This window comes from Protopterus annectens, chromosome 3.part0 (assembly GCF_019279795.1).
Source record: "Protopterus annectens isolate FY-2018-M chromosome 3.part0, PAN1.0, whole genome shotgun sequence".
NCBI classification, from domain to species: Eukaryota; Metazoa; Chordata; order Ceratodontiformes; family Protopteridae; genus Protopterus; species Protopterus annectens.
This window is the reverse complement of record NC_056731.1, coordinates 1,477,245,907-1,477,261,797: the sequence shown is the minus strand read 5'-3', so window position 1 is coordinate 1,477,261,797 and position 15,891 is coordinate 1,477,245,907.

The following is a 15,891-nucleotide window of genomic DNA, read 5'->3' as shown; positions in this document are numbered from 1 at the left end:
AACAGCACAGACACAATCACCTACAGTACACCCTATCACCTGCACAGTTTGCCCCCATATTGCCAAAGTGTCTACGGATACTCTGCAGAAACACTTTGCTACCTGTAGGTGTACAACACAATGGTCTGCACTGGAGCACAAACTACCTGGAATGGATCCACACATTCAATACAGAAGGGCATACTGGGCATGCTCACACATTAAAGAAATGAAGGCAATGTCATACAACAACATACTGAAAGGTCATACTGGGCATGCTCACACATAAACAAATGAAGCCCATGTCTGCAAACAACAGTGGACCATACATATCTGACAGTTGCACTCCTCAGTATGCACCAGTCATGCTTTGCATGCACAGTGGTTAGGAATACAGACATATATCCAAGGCAACACACTATAGTAAGCCAAATGTAGACATACATAGATGTGTGGAAGACAGTGAATGTGACAAAGAGCCATCCATCATGAGGGCTGTCCCACCCAGCACATTGCCAAATGGCTACAACCACATGATGTGTAAATGTCACTCACTGTAGACATTAGCCAATGGTATCCATCAGCATTACAGACTATGTGATGCAAGTGCTAGCTGTGCAACATGACTGTACAAGGCAGTAATCTAGCAGCTGTATACATGTACCTGTGGAATATAAACCTGTGTGTTTCCACATGTGGTGTGTCAACCGCTAGATTAATTAGTTATGGCCCATGCACACACACTGCCCTCCCCATAGCCCTACTATGACAAGCCTGCTGAGTTCATCCACTTTGAAATACACATTTTGGAATTGAGTAGCCTAGTAATCTCTGTGGCATGTCCTAAAACTGCGTGATGCTGTAGTGTGATAAACTAGTTAGGTAGGAGTTCAAATCTCAGACATGGCAACTGTGTGTGTGTGTGTGTGTGTGTGTGTGTGTGTGTGTGTGTGTGTGTGTGTGTGTGTGTGTGTGTGTGTGTGTGTGTGTGTGTGTCTCTGTCTGTGTAGGATGCAATGCTGTTTAGGCTAGTCACGTTCACTACAATTCAAATGCCCTACGTTGGCAAGGCTGCTGATGTCATTCACTGTGAAATATACTTTTGGAAAGATGTAGCCCAATAATCTCCATGGTGCATCCTATAACTGCATACTGCTGTAGTATGATAAACTAGTTAAGTAGGAGTTCTAATCCCAGAAATAGCAAGTGTAGCCTAGTCACACTCATTACAATTCAAATGCCCTACTTTGGCAAAGCTGCTGATGTCATTCACTGTGAACTACACCTTTGGGAAAGGTGTAGCCCAATAATCTCCATGGTGTATCTGATAGCTGCATACTGCTGTAGTGTGATAAACAAGTTAAGTAGGCGTTCTAATCCCAGACATGGCAACTGTGTGTGTGTGTGTGTGTGTGTGTGTGTGTGTGTGTGTGTGTGTGTGTGTGTGTGTGTGTGTGTGTGTGTGTGTGTCTATGTAGGGAGCAATGTTTTTTTATGCTAGTCATGTTCACTACAATTCAAATGCCCTACTTTGGCAAGGTGCTGATGTCATTCACTGTGAAATGCACTTTTGGAAAAAATGTAGCCCAGTAATCTTCGTGGTGCATCCAATAACTGTGTACTGTTGTAGTGTGATAAACTAATTAGGTAGGAGATCTAATACCAGCCATGAAAATCGTGTGTGGGAAAAATGTAGCCCAGTGATCTCTGTAGCGCATCCTATAACTGTGTACTGCTGTAGTGTGACGAATTAGTTAGGTAGGAGTTCTAATCCCAAACATGGCAGCTGTGTGTGTCTGTGTAGGGAACAATACTTTTTAAGCTACTCACGCTCACTACAATTCGAATGTCCTACTTTGGCAAGGCTGCTGATGTCATTCACTGTGAAATATACCATTGGGAACAGTGTAGCCCAGTAATCCCCGTGGTGCAGCCTGTAATTGCGTAATGCTGTAGTGTGATACACTAGTTAGCTAAGAGTTCTAATTCCAGACATGGCAACTGTGTGGGTTTGTGTGTCTCTGTCTGTGTAGGGAGCAATTCTTTTTAGGCTAGACACACTCACTACAATTCAAATGCCCTACCTTGGTGTGGCTGCTGATGTCATTCACTGTGGAATACACCTTTGGGAAAATTGTAGCCCAGTAATGTCTGTGACGTGTCCTATAACAGCGTAATGTTGCAGTGTGATTTAGAGCTGTGGTAGGGGTTCTATTCCCACACATGGCAGGTGTGGATGTTTGTGTGTGTATGTAGGGAGCAATACTTTTTAGGCTTGTCAAGCCAGCTGATGTCATTCACTGTGAAATACTCCTTTGGGGAATGAGTACTCCAGTTATTTCCATGCTGCATCCTATAACTGCATAGTGCTGTAGTGTAATAAACTGGTTAGGTAGGAGTTATAATCCCAGGCATGGCAAGTATGTGTCTGTGTTTGTCATTCCTATCCTGTGTGGAGGTGGCTGGGAACGTCTAACAACTGGAGTCATTGTGGAGCGGGTTTTGCAAATTTCTTCTATGGTGGCCCTAGTATATGTCACAATGTCTACCTTACAGGGATAACAGATGTGAAATAGCCAAGAGGTTGGGGTGCAAATCCATACCCCTACATGATACATCAATGCCTGATGAACAAAGTTAGCAACCCTTGTATTACCCAGAGAACACTCTCAACCCATGTCTCATACTCAAACACACTTGCCTAGGCAACAACCACTATGTTGGTAGTACCCTGCATATTGCCCACAGATAATAACCATGGTGTGATTGCAGTGGTGTACAGAGGGCATGTCACCCTGTCCATCAGTCCAATAGACATGTACAGGCAGACAGTGCACCTTCACTATGCTCCCCCACTGGACACCTACAACACCTGTGTAACCATCAAATGTGACCCACAAAGGACATACCATGCCTTAAACACATGCCCTGTATGGACAGATGCCACTGACACTAGGAAATACCTGTATCATGCTATCAATGTAGGTGCAGGGTCAACCTGCTGTCCATTACCAGTTCCTGCCACATGAGGCCAGGACTGGCTCATCTGATGATAACAATCTAGGCCAGACACCTCAGGTACAGTTCCACATGTCACTGCACATGCATGTGGGATGTGTGCACATCCCAGACACAATCCATGGACTAAAGAACACATACATGGCAAGCGATGCACAGGAATGGCCACACACAATATTTACCCAGGTGACTAGATGGTGAATACAATACCCACCTGTGTGGGCCAATCCAAACACTACACCCCTGAGCCACACTGCAGACCATTATCCTGTGGCCTGATGCAAACGTACACACATTTCCTAGCCTTGTATAGCCGTCTGGCACAGTCAACCACTACACACCCATGAAGCAATGCAACCATGCATGTCAGTACTGGCACCCTGTGTCTGTGTGTGTGTGTGTGTGTGTGTGTGTGTGTGTGTGTGTGGTGTATGATGCTTATGACCAAATTCACACTCATTGCAATCCCCATTGGCATACTGAAGCATGCTGTCTGATGTCAGACACCTCCACATACCCTTTGCCCATATAACCTCCGGATAACCCCTGTGGTGCACGTGATACCTGCACAGTACCGTATTGTGGCAAACTAACTAGTGAGAAGTTGGATTCCTGACCCTGCCAAGTGTGTCAATGTGTGTGCGGACAGGCATATGTAATACACCTACTGTATAGCTACCATATCACTGTTGCAGATGTCACTGACCATCACATATACATTTGGAGAGCTCCTCAACATGTAACCTCTGTGGCGCATCCAATAGCTGCATAGACATGTGATAACAATACATAAACAGGGGTTTGACACCCTGTACTGATAGGTGTGTGACACAAACAGGAACATCATGTTGGTGTTGGGCCTTTTTATTTACTGTGAGCAGGACCTAGATCTGTTGTTTGGCAAATAGCATCACAGATGGATTTGGGATTTACCTCTAACAACATACACTGTAGAAATTGGCCAGCACACAGGTGGGGGATGTCCCTGACATGACTACAAAATGCAAGTGCTGCTATTCTGCATTTGGAGTAATATTGGTTTAACAGGGTGTGTGTGGATATGGCTGTTCTACTTGTTTTAATACCTGTTATGACAGTGCTATGTTACTGAGGAAACCCCCATCTGTAGGGTCATCTGCAGACTGAGCAGTGTGTGGTGCCTTTTGTTTCTTGTGTTACCCACAGAGCACCTATTTGTGAACTGCAGAAGCAGAGTGTGAGGATTGCAGACAGTACATGGTGACAGATATGAGAGTTACTGACCTCATATCCCTCACTGGACATGTGTTGCAACAAACCCTTTTACAACAGTAAATGCATGAGGTTATCACAGCAACATGTCAAAATTGCCCCTGTGTTTGTGCCTCCAGCCACAACTCTCTCAATCTGTGTACATATGTCATGCAGTAAGAGGTGCATGTGTCCTGTACACCATAATTTATTGACATCATATCTGATAACAAGCCAGTGGGATATCAGACTGCGACACATGTTATGTATAGTAGGGGTTCTCTTTGAGGACATAACCTGGGCATACTGTGGTTGTGTGTACAGTACTGAGGTCTGTGTACTTATGGTGATTGTCGACAGTGTGTGTATTGTGAATATGTACCTTGGCCTGTGTACAGACTGTGGTAGATGTCATTGTTCTTGGTCCTGTTCTATCTGATGTTACATGCTGCTCCACTGTATGTTACCCTATTGGCTTACATGTTTGTAGGGCCAAACACACACATGTCCCATACCACAAACAGGCATTAGACCACACTGTGTAGTGGCTCAGTATATGTAGGGTTAGTGTGTGAGTGGTACATATGAGGATAGTGTTAATCAGATAGTCCATATACTGTAATATTATGCTGGCTACCATATGTGGCTGTGGCTGTGTTCACATTGGTTGTGGTTATGCACTTTCACACAGGTGTCTGTTACTTTGTGCTGTGACATGCCAGTAGAGCTTGCTATATATGCAGGTACATGTGTACTCCCCCATAAGAAATGTAGGCCAGTGTTGTGGCAGTCTGTCTGTAGCCTGCACAATGTTTTGTTACATGCCTAGCAGCATAGTGTCCTTACCCAGTGTTATCTTATGTCCAGATACTTGCGAGATGTACAGCTGCCAGGCCACCATAACAGTCATGTATGACAGACAAAGCAGTGGGATGCTGTACAGATGCATGTCAGTTCCTAGTGGGCAGTATGTGGCCATGGCACCTCTGTACCAGTGGTTATTATGTATCAAGGCAGACAGGGGTATGTGAATGCATAATCTATGTGGCAAATGTATACCAGTATTTACATATTATACCCATCTACATGGCTAACATCCACATTGTCAGGCTTGGTCTACATGTCTTGTACTAAGGGGTTCTGTGTATACCTCTGGAGTGACCAGAGTGTGTCAGACTGTCCACATTTATTAGCCATATCTCTGCTGTAGTCCACAGGATAATTACTGTGCTAGCAATGGTACTGTACTATGATGTTCTTAGGATGTCTGTCAGTAGCCAATGGCTTACATGTTAAAAGCAGATGTGACCTCCCACACACAACATGTCTGTGAAGACAACCCCTATCACAGTAGCAATAGTCTACATATATACCTACACTACAAACCTGACATCCCCTTGCACTATCAGGTTGGGACTATTGGGGCTGAGGTAGGGATCCAGTCCATGTTCAGGACATATGGTAGACATATATGTATATATAATTATCCATATATCTATAAAGATATATACACATATACATATCAACATACATAGATGGATATGTATATGTATATATATATATATATATATATATATATATATATATATATATATATATATATACATATAAACACTCAGATATATACATATACACAGTAATATATGTCTACAGATATACAGATAGAGATACATATGCACATATACTTACAGATATCTTCATATATATATTTACAGTAATAGATATATCAGAATAGATATGTTTGCACATATAGTTATAGATATCTACATATAGATCTACATAAATGGGCATATCTGTATGCATAGGATGTGCATACATATATAGCTATATATACATATATGTATATATATCTATATATATATATATATATATATATATATATATATATATATATATATATATATATATATAGTGTTTAAAAATAAGAGTTTACTTACCTTAATACATTGTGCACACAGAGGCAAGGATTCTTATCTGTTTATTTGTTTTTATTTTATTAGCGGTGTTGACAGGAAATGAGAAATCTCCGTTTCGAGATTTTGTAAATTCGAGCTTCTGAAGTGAATCCATATATATATATATATATATATATATATATATATATATACATATATATACATATATGTACATACGAAGAGATGTACACATGCCCATACATATGTTGCACTATACAGATGTGTATACAGACATATGCATGAATATACATGTGTATGTACATGTAGACATATATCAACCTATTATATGATTATATCCATATTCCTGTCATGTGCAAACCTCATGGTTGTGTATATTCTCCCAGATGTCTCTCACCGTATGTATCTGCTATGTGTACATTATGTTAAAACAACATATGTGATGCAACAGTCATATTAATAACAAGTACTACACACTTGTGGTAGTAAAATTAATTGTTCAATACTAATCAATATGTGTATTGACAGATATATTGAAAAAACAACAGCTGTCTTCACAGTGGTCATGGTGTAGTAGTTAAGTGTTGTGACTTTAGTGTGTAAGGTCCTGGGTTCAAGACATGCAAGGGTTGTTCATTTTGTTGCTGGGCAAAACAAGGGCTGTAAAATACAGAGTGGTTAAGGCAGTTTTGAGCAGCTTTAAGCATGTTTGTGGGGTTTTGGGTGAAGCTAAGCAGTGCTAAGCTACAGGTAAATGTTCAGGTGCTTACACAGTGTAGGCTTCACTTACCAGTGCTCAAATCAGCTATGCTGTTATATTGCAGCAATGTTGATATCTGCTAAGCATGACTTAGCCCTGGTAACCAGTTCATACCACCCTGTCGGATGACATAGCAGGGTAATGCATCTGTAATAAGTGTATGTAATGCCATGTACAATACATGCACCTATGTGCTGTCATTACGGTAGCAAGGGGTGTGAGGGTCATGTCTAGGACACAGACATATGTGAGGCCTGTACAGCACTGTTATCCATGTGACTTTGTTACATACAGGGGGAATAGCCCAGGGTACATGGTGTCACACTGGCATGTAGTATATGATGGTGGTTCTACTGTTGACAGTGCCTACCCATGCAAGAGTAGAGTGTTAAATGTTGTACTGACAAAAGGCACACCTGCAGGCATAGCTGGACTCTGAGGCCTCCCTGTTGTATCCCTGGTGTGTGAGCAGTGTCACAGTTTATAACCCCTATTGGGTAATGATCCAACATGTGGAATGTAACTGTAGACTACCGTCTGTACAGCACATGATAAAGTGTGGTCCTAACATGTAGTTATGGCATACATATTGTTGTCAACCATCTATTTGTAAATACATTCATCATATTGCATAACTACTTGCCAAGCGGATGACTGTCAGTCCCTGTACAGATGTGCAGATGGCAGGTAGCCCACTGGGATATATACAGGCATCCTAAGCTTGAGTAACACTGACATGTCTGCCCATCTGTGTAAGAACTGGCACATATTGGAGATAACACCCTGTAGGCATCATTTCCCTTGGTTACCTCCACTACACTACCACAGTCAACTGTACATGCTTGGGTGCAAGTCTCCATCATAGACACTAATCATGTGTTGTAATGCGTGTCACATGCATGTCAACTTGATCACCTCAGTGGCTATGTGCAGGAGGCACCTGGCTGAATTGCTGATGCATGTCACTTCCACCCTGAGGGTCACCACAGTAGTGTCTGATGATGGCTTGCCTGCAGTCACATGGCAGGTGGCAGGATACCACTGTACACACAACCCCTACACAACCCATTTCTCCTTGGACAATAGCTAGGTACACAGCTATGACCACCTGCAGAGATGCACCCCAGTACTGATACATGTGTATGTTTGCATGACTGAGTATAGCAGTGTCTCCATACTGGCAAGTGCGTGTATGTTTGCATGTCTGTTTATCTGTAGGGTACAGCATTCCTAGGCCACATACTCCTATTACAATACCCGTTGCCACACGGTAGTACAGATAGTGTTGTTGTTGCCCATTGGTGAGGCATGACAATGCAACACCCTGCTATGCGTGTGGCATGGGCATGAAATGTATATCCCTGTAGTACCACTGTTGGGATCTACAATGGGTTGTACCACAGTCATGGCCAATGCATAATGGTGGGTATATCAGAGTGTCATCATGAGTTTCAGGGAGTACAACATCCACTGGGGGATGTGGGTGCTGTGTACACTGTCATTACACCAAGGTACACCCGGTATATGTCCCATGCACCACATTATGGTTACCACTATCACCATCAACGATACAGGTAACTGATACCAAATTCCAGGCCAGTTATGCATGTGCTGTGTACAGCCTACCTGTAACACATTGGACACATGGTCATGTTAGTTTGCAACGATAGGCCCTGGTCTCTCGGATGTGTGTTTGCCTGCTATGTGTCTGTTAATGTGTACATGAAGGTATGTCACACTATGTATTGTCCATATAAACCCATTACATCCCCCATTAGCATACTGTACATGTCTGGGGATGTTCTGCATGTAACATATAACCTGGGACACACCTCACCCTAAATGCTGTGTGGTGTGTGCAATGGAAGCCACACACTTCAGTTTCACTATAGACATAGGTAGGGGTCTATTCCCAGTGATGCCAAGTAACAGTGTGCGTGTATGTGGATGGGTCTACATTAGGTTGCAGATTATACATGCCCTAGGAGGTCATCTGTCCATGTGGCACAGACAATAACTTTTATACTAACCTGTGACATGTGTTCAACTGTACCCCAGATATGTCACAGCCATGGTGTCACCACAATGCCATACCCCATTGTGGAATATGACTGCAGACCATTCTTGTGCTGACACAGGAACACCTACAATACAAATGGATAACATTATAGAGACCACAATCAACCAGTGTTTCTAACAGCTATAATGCATCATTGCTGGACTGCTACACTACCTAACATACATGCATTACACTTTACTCCTTACAACATGTTACACTGCAGTACTGTGGTACACTGTAGTACTGTCACTGTGTGCATCAGAACCATATTAGCCTGTCCTTGTATTGATGGTATTGATGAAAGGGATGTGGCACAGGTATCATCTTATGCACAGCGTGTGTTGTTGGTTTGCTAGAAGCTGAGGGTGGGCCATACATTTGACACCATGTGTGCGGGTGAGGGGTGTACTGAGGTGAACTGGGCATGGTGATGTGGTCTGGGTAGGTATGGGGTTGCCCTAAGTGTGTTTGTATGGTGTGTGAGTATGCATGCACACAGTTCTGCCATGTGGCTGCCCTACACAGATGTTTATGGACAGCTGTAGACCATACCCAGCAATGTGTGCAATCCACTGCCTTCAGCCACAGACACATGGACTGTGTTTGCCAGGGGTTCCATGGGCACATACAAATGTTCACTGCTACCAGGTCCCTCCTGGGACTGGCCAGGACCACATGCTCATGGCCTGCTGTGGTGTGGTGTGGACAGCAACCCCCACACTGCTGGGGCTAGTACTGCCACTATGGGAGCCCCTTGGTGTCCTAGCATGTCCACGTTGACCTCCAGCTGTTGGAGTTGCTGACCTACATCCACGCGGCCATCGCCACACCCCCACCACATGCTCAAACACAAACATACCATGGTCGATGATGGCCATTATTTAACCAGACCATCTATCCATGAGCTTGGTATAAGCACGGATGGCACCAGACAGTTCAGGGAAGTTGTCGCTTGCAGATTTGAGAGCAGCCCTCTGCAGCCACAGGCCTTGTCTGGTGTAATGTTCTATACATGCCTGTGCCACCATGACAGCCTGAAACATGTGCCTGCTACTACCAGCTATGTCACCTCTGCCAAGGGTATGATGTCCAGCAGCCCTACCATGAGCACCCTGGGACATCTGCCTATGTGGTGCCCTGCCAGACATCTGGCTATGCCTGCTGTGACCAGACACAGCAGGCATGGTTACCACACTTTCCTGTGCACTGCCACCAAACGCCAGCTGTTCCTCCGCTATGGCCACTGGTGATAGGGTATGTATAGGCACAGAAACTGCGTGCGGGGTTGGGGTGGCTAAAAGAAGGATGTCAAATGATGGTGCTGTTTTGGCCCCTGACAACCACGCCTGTGCCTCAACAGTACTATCATCATCTTCAGTGACTGTATGGACACCAACATAAGATTGCATGGAGGAGGGACCCTGACCAACCTCGCCACCTGTGGGGGAAAACAATAAATGCACTTTAAAACCTGTACAGCATTGCCTAAGAGTACAGATACACACACACACACACACACACACACACACACACACACACACACACACACACACACACACACACACACACACACACACACACTCACACACACACCACTGTAATACCTACCTGTCCATGACTTTACAGACAGTCCCACGTATATTTCCATGTGTTCCCCATCCTGCATCACACTTGGTAACACGCACACATTGATATCACTCATTAAAATATCAGTCCTCTAAGTGCCTAGACAAGCAATCACAACACAAGACCTTTTATCATATTACCTGCCTGACCTGAGTGTAGTGGTTTTAGATGGCCTCACTGCTGTCATTCAGTGTTCATCCTGTGTATGTCCAGACATCATGAGCATGGCCTCTATATCTGTGGGCTACTATGTTCACTCCGTAATATCACGCACCGGTGTGTCATGTGTATGTATTGCTCAGCACATGCCAGATATGCTGCTCAATCAGCCTATCATGTGACAACTGTATTATATGGATACTCTTCCTGGTGTTGACTATGACTTCCCCAATGCATCTGTAGTGCTGCATACATGGGTTGTAGGTCACCTCTCAGCTGAATGCGATATTAAGGGTATACCTAGTGTCTACCTTCCCTCTCAATGCCATGCTACAGACCTTATTATACTATCAGCTGTCCTGTGATTACATACATGACAAGTTTTCCTGGTGTGTAATGTGGCAGTCCATGTCCTTGTACTGCACACTTTAATGCTCACAGCCTCTATGTTTACAGCAACACATACCTGGGACGATATGTGGACAGATGTCATTTGTGAATGCCTGATGTCTAATTTACAGCTCTCAACATCAGTGGACCATGTATGACCAACCTAATACTCTTACATTGACAACCATCAGAGCATACCATGGCTATGGGAGGAGTACACACCCTTATTAATATGATGTACCCATACTTGATCTGCCATGGGACCACATCACCGCATATCTTAACAGTACATGAGCCCGATATGTGACATATGCCCTGTAGTTTCACATGCACTGTCTACGGAATGTGCTAAGTATGCAGATGCTGGCTGTGATAAATACACTCCGTGTGGGCATATGTATGCACACCCTTATTATGACGGTGTGTCGCACTTCCTATTATGTGTACTACAGCAGTCACTACTCCTGGCAGGGGTATACTAGAGTGGGCCATCTACATTTGCCAGTATATGTTCAGTCTGCCCTGCACATGTCCCCCTAATCTGCATGATTGCAAGGTCTACTCATGTTCACATCCCTTGGGGTTCACACACTGCCATCACTATTGCTGTGGGGGTAGGGTTACATCTGCCACAGTTCCTGAACCTAACTATGTGCAGATACAGCCATTTTTAGCATCCTTAGGATTCCTGCTGCAGTGCACTGGTGTATCATGCTGACACCCCCCTCCTTCATCCTTTTTGCAGATGCATGACAAGTAAGGCCTACACATGTGTTAATTTGCAGTGTCCCATACACTGAACACCACATGTTACAGCCTAGTCCCAGCTGATAATGTGGACCACAGTAATGCCTTATCCCATAGTGTAACTCTGCAGCAGTTCCCATTGTCTTACATGCATATACACTGGTGTTGTCTATATGGTTGTTGTTTCAAACATGTCCCTACTGTAGGCCATGTCTCACACCATTATTTTACTCCCTGTGGACACATTCCACAATGTCAGGATGTTAGTTATCATGCAGGTGTCTGACATACCCTTCCAATTCCCCAGCATGGTCACCCCTGTGATGCCATGCATTTAACAGCAACAATACGTGCACATGTACAGCATGCATTCTGTAGATGTGTTCATGGAATACACCATCACCATTACATGCCCGGTGTATTGGCAAGCATCTGCATAAACCATACTCACCAGCTACAGGCTGCTGCCTTGGTATATCCCAGAGGGACCTACATAAGAGGGTGAGAGATGGAAAGTCAGGGACCACACCTGTGGCATTGCTACAGGGTGGGTGCAGCATTATAATACATCAACAGTACATGTCCACAATACTATCACATATGCACATCTGTTTATCACTATTATGCAGCAACAAAATATATCTATGACATGTCAGATATGCATATTCTACCTGTACCAATGTGGATGTATATGCAACAATGGTCTACTGATGTGCCCTGTGGCCTTACCTGCACGCTCCTCAGCTGGTGTGTGGATGGCACCCACCTCCACAAAGGTGTCCTCGGTTTGCTGGCTGTGCAGATGGGCAAGTGCCATGAGGCTGGCTAGGAGCTCCTCCACACTTATCAGGAGGGGGATTGATGGCATGCCCCCCCCCCTTTGGTGAGGTGATCCCCCTGGACTGCAGCAGCATGCTGATGGGCATTGCAAAGCAGGTCAGAACAATGATGCCGGACATGCTCATAACTGTGGTTGTGCAGTCCAACATCGTTGACCCTGTGGACAAGGTCGTTCCACAAGGAAGTCTGCTCCTGCTGATCATGGGCAGCTGGCCAAACAAGATTGCATAATGCTGTATGAGGTCATTTTGCAGGATTTCATTTTCAGCTGCTGTGCAAGCTGGCAGCTTTCTATGGGACATTGTGCCCGAAAGACATAAAGATGGACACGGGTGTGAGCAAGTCATGCAGCAAGGTTACCACAGTTCTTAATACACATCACTGTCACTCCCTCCACCATATTCGTTACAACAAACTGTACACACAAATCAATAGGTATGGCTGCAGCATACCTGCCAGTGGGGCAGATATTGTACTGTACCACGCTTTGTGCAACGTGTTTGTAGCCATGTTCCCTGTGTGGACACTATCAATGCTGGCCTGTTACAGACTATTCACTTGCATGCCATTGTCAGGGCCACAATTGTTCCACATATGCCTGTGGTATGCTTGCTATATGTTTGCTGCACATCTGACATTCTGTGTTTTTGGGGTTATCTATGCATGCTGTTGGACATGTTCTGGGATTGTGTAGACTATTACTACCAATGTATGTTCTATAACAGTGACACAATAGCATGCATAAGTACTATTGGCCACCAGAACCATCTGTCCAAACTCATCTGCCCATGTTACCAGGACACATCACATGTGTGACCCACCCTGGGGCCTCCTCATGTACTGGTCCATCAATACTGTCAGGTGGACCCAACACAGGGGATGTTGTCCCACCCCCTGGGGGCATACACAGACATGCTTCTATCCCCTGAGATCAGGTCCAGGGTCTGTTCCATTCTGGGCACCACAGACACATGTGGGATATGCTACATCATCTTGAGGCACCCAGTACACATTCACAGGGCCCACATGCTCCTCCTGCTCAGCCTCCAGGCAAGGCACATTCGGGACATGGACTGCTGTTGTGAGTAGCAGTGGGTGGGAGGCTTGTTCCCATTGTGTCCATATTGGGGCCCATGGGGCATCCACATCACTGACCACACACACCATCCAGGGTGTTTACCCACCACATGTGTTACATACCACCCATGTAGGCTGTCCTCTATATCTACCAATCCTGACCAACACCACAACTATACCAGCCATACTTTCCCATATTCCCATTCCATACTTCACAGACAAGGGCAATGTGGTCCCAACAAAGGGATCATATGTGACATACCCATCCATGTTGCAGACAATGACAGCTGTAGATATTTGTGTGTATTTCTCTGTGCATTGTTTCCTTGCACATAACATGCAGCACTGTGGTAGTAATATAGGGGACATGTAATTACATACATATGTGTTTGTGTGTGTGTTTGTATATATGTAGACAGTGCATATAGATATATATTTATATATGTGTAGATATATATGATGTATATATGTGTTCATATATAGTTCTACACATGGGTATCTGTACATTTGTAGACATACATGTAGATCTATATATCTATCTATATATATATATATATATATATATATATATATATATATATATATATATATATGTACACATATGCATACCTATATGTAGGGTACATTCAGACATCAGGTACCCAATCTCACAACACCGTCCTGCACAGCTGCACTGTTCTGCCTTGCTACAAAACAGACATGTGCCACATATGGACACATCCTGAAATTAGGGGGGTATATGTAGAGCCAGATTGCAGGTAACCCTATTACATACCTATGGCATTCCTGCATGCTACAATAAAGGTTAACCTGAGTATCCTGCAAGAGGTAGGCTGTGGAACCCACTTGTCCATCATTATGGCATTACTTCCACCACCAGCCATTGGCCACATAATATACATACTTCCTATTACACAACACACACTATGCTGGCTTACATCTTATCAGTCAGTGCTGCTCTGCACGGTTGATGGGTACGACCCACTACCCACAGGGATGGAATCTATTGTCCTTAGCAGTTGTTCAGCTGAACATTATTACAACAATAACAATTGAAGGCACATATAAATCATTCCACATCATCTATCCCATTATTATGGACCAAGTGCTATGGTCAATTACATACATATATACTTCACATACCTGTTCTGGGAATGCAGTCTCTTCTGGATGTTTTCTTTTCTGTGCCTTACATTCATTCTCTCTCTCTCTCTCTCTCTCTCTCTCTCTCTCTCTCTCTCTCTCTCTCTCTCTCTCTCTCTCTCTCTCTCACTCTCAGTCCCTGTCCAGTAAATGCATAGATTGCAGCATGGAATTTGTAGGTGATGCACATGATCAGGTGAGGGCCTCTGCACCAATCAGTGTCCTCTACTTGCTACCTGCATCCAGCATGTTGTATATTACTTCCAATTACCACTGTCATGGCAACTAACTACTATAAATCCCTACATCATGGGGACATGGTCCATTTACCTTTCCTTTATGATGGACATCCTTCCTGTGTGTGGGCAGCAGTGTTACAGACAGCAGGTAGCAATACCTCTTACCGGAAAACCTGCACACTCAGGCCAGCTACATATGTGTATGAGGTTCCAGAACTACAGACAGAGTGTGAGTAGTGTTGTTGTATGCATTGTATAGCACCAGTGTTACAAGGTTTGTGTGTACATACTAGTTTAACTTGGAATGCAGTCTGTCTGCATAGCTCTCAACTGTGGGCCTATCCACCTGATGGCCAGAGGTGTGCCTATTATGTTTTGTCTGTCCACCACACAGGTCTTGTGTCAGATATATCACTGGAAGTGTGTGCGTTGAGTGCTATCAGTACATGGCTACATCAATGTCTGTTTCTAACTTCATATTCCTGACTAAGGGTATGTTGCAGACTATCCTGTAACACCAGCTACTTGGTTAGTGTATGACAACAGTTTTACACATATGGGCTCTGTGTTCCAGCCTCTGTCCTCCACCTACATACCAGGCTTTGTACATATGAGATGCTCTCAGGGGTTGTCATGTAGTGGGCTGTGAGCATGTCATGCTGCCATTCCTGCCACCAGTCCACTGCTGTTGTGTCCTCCACACATACTGTG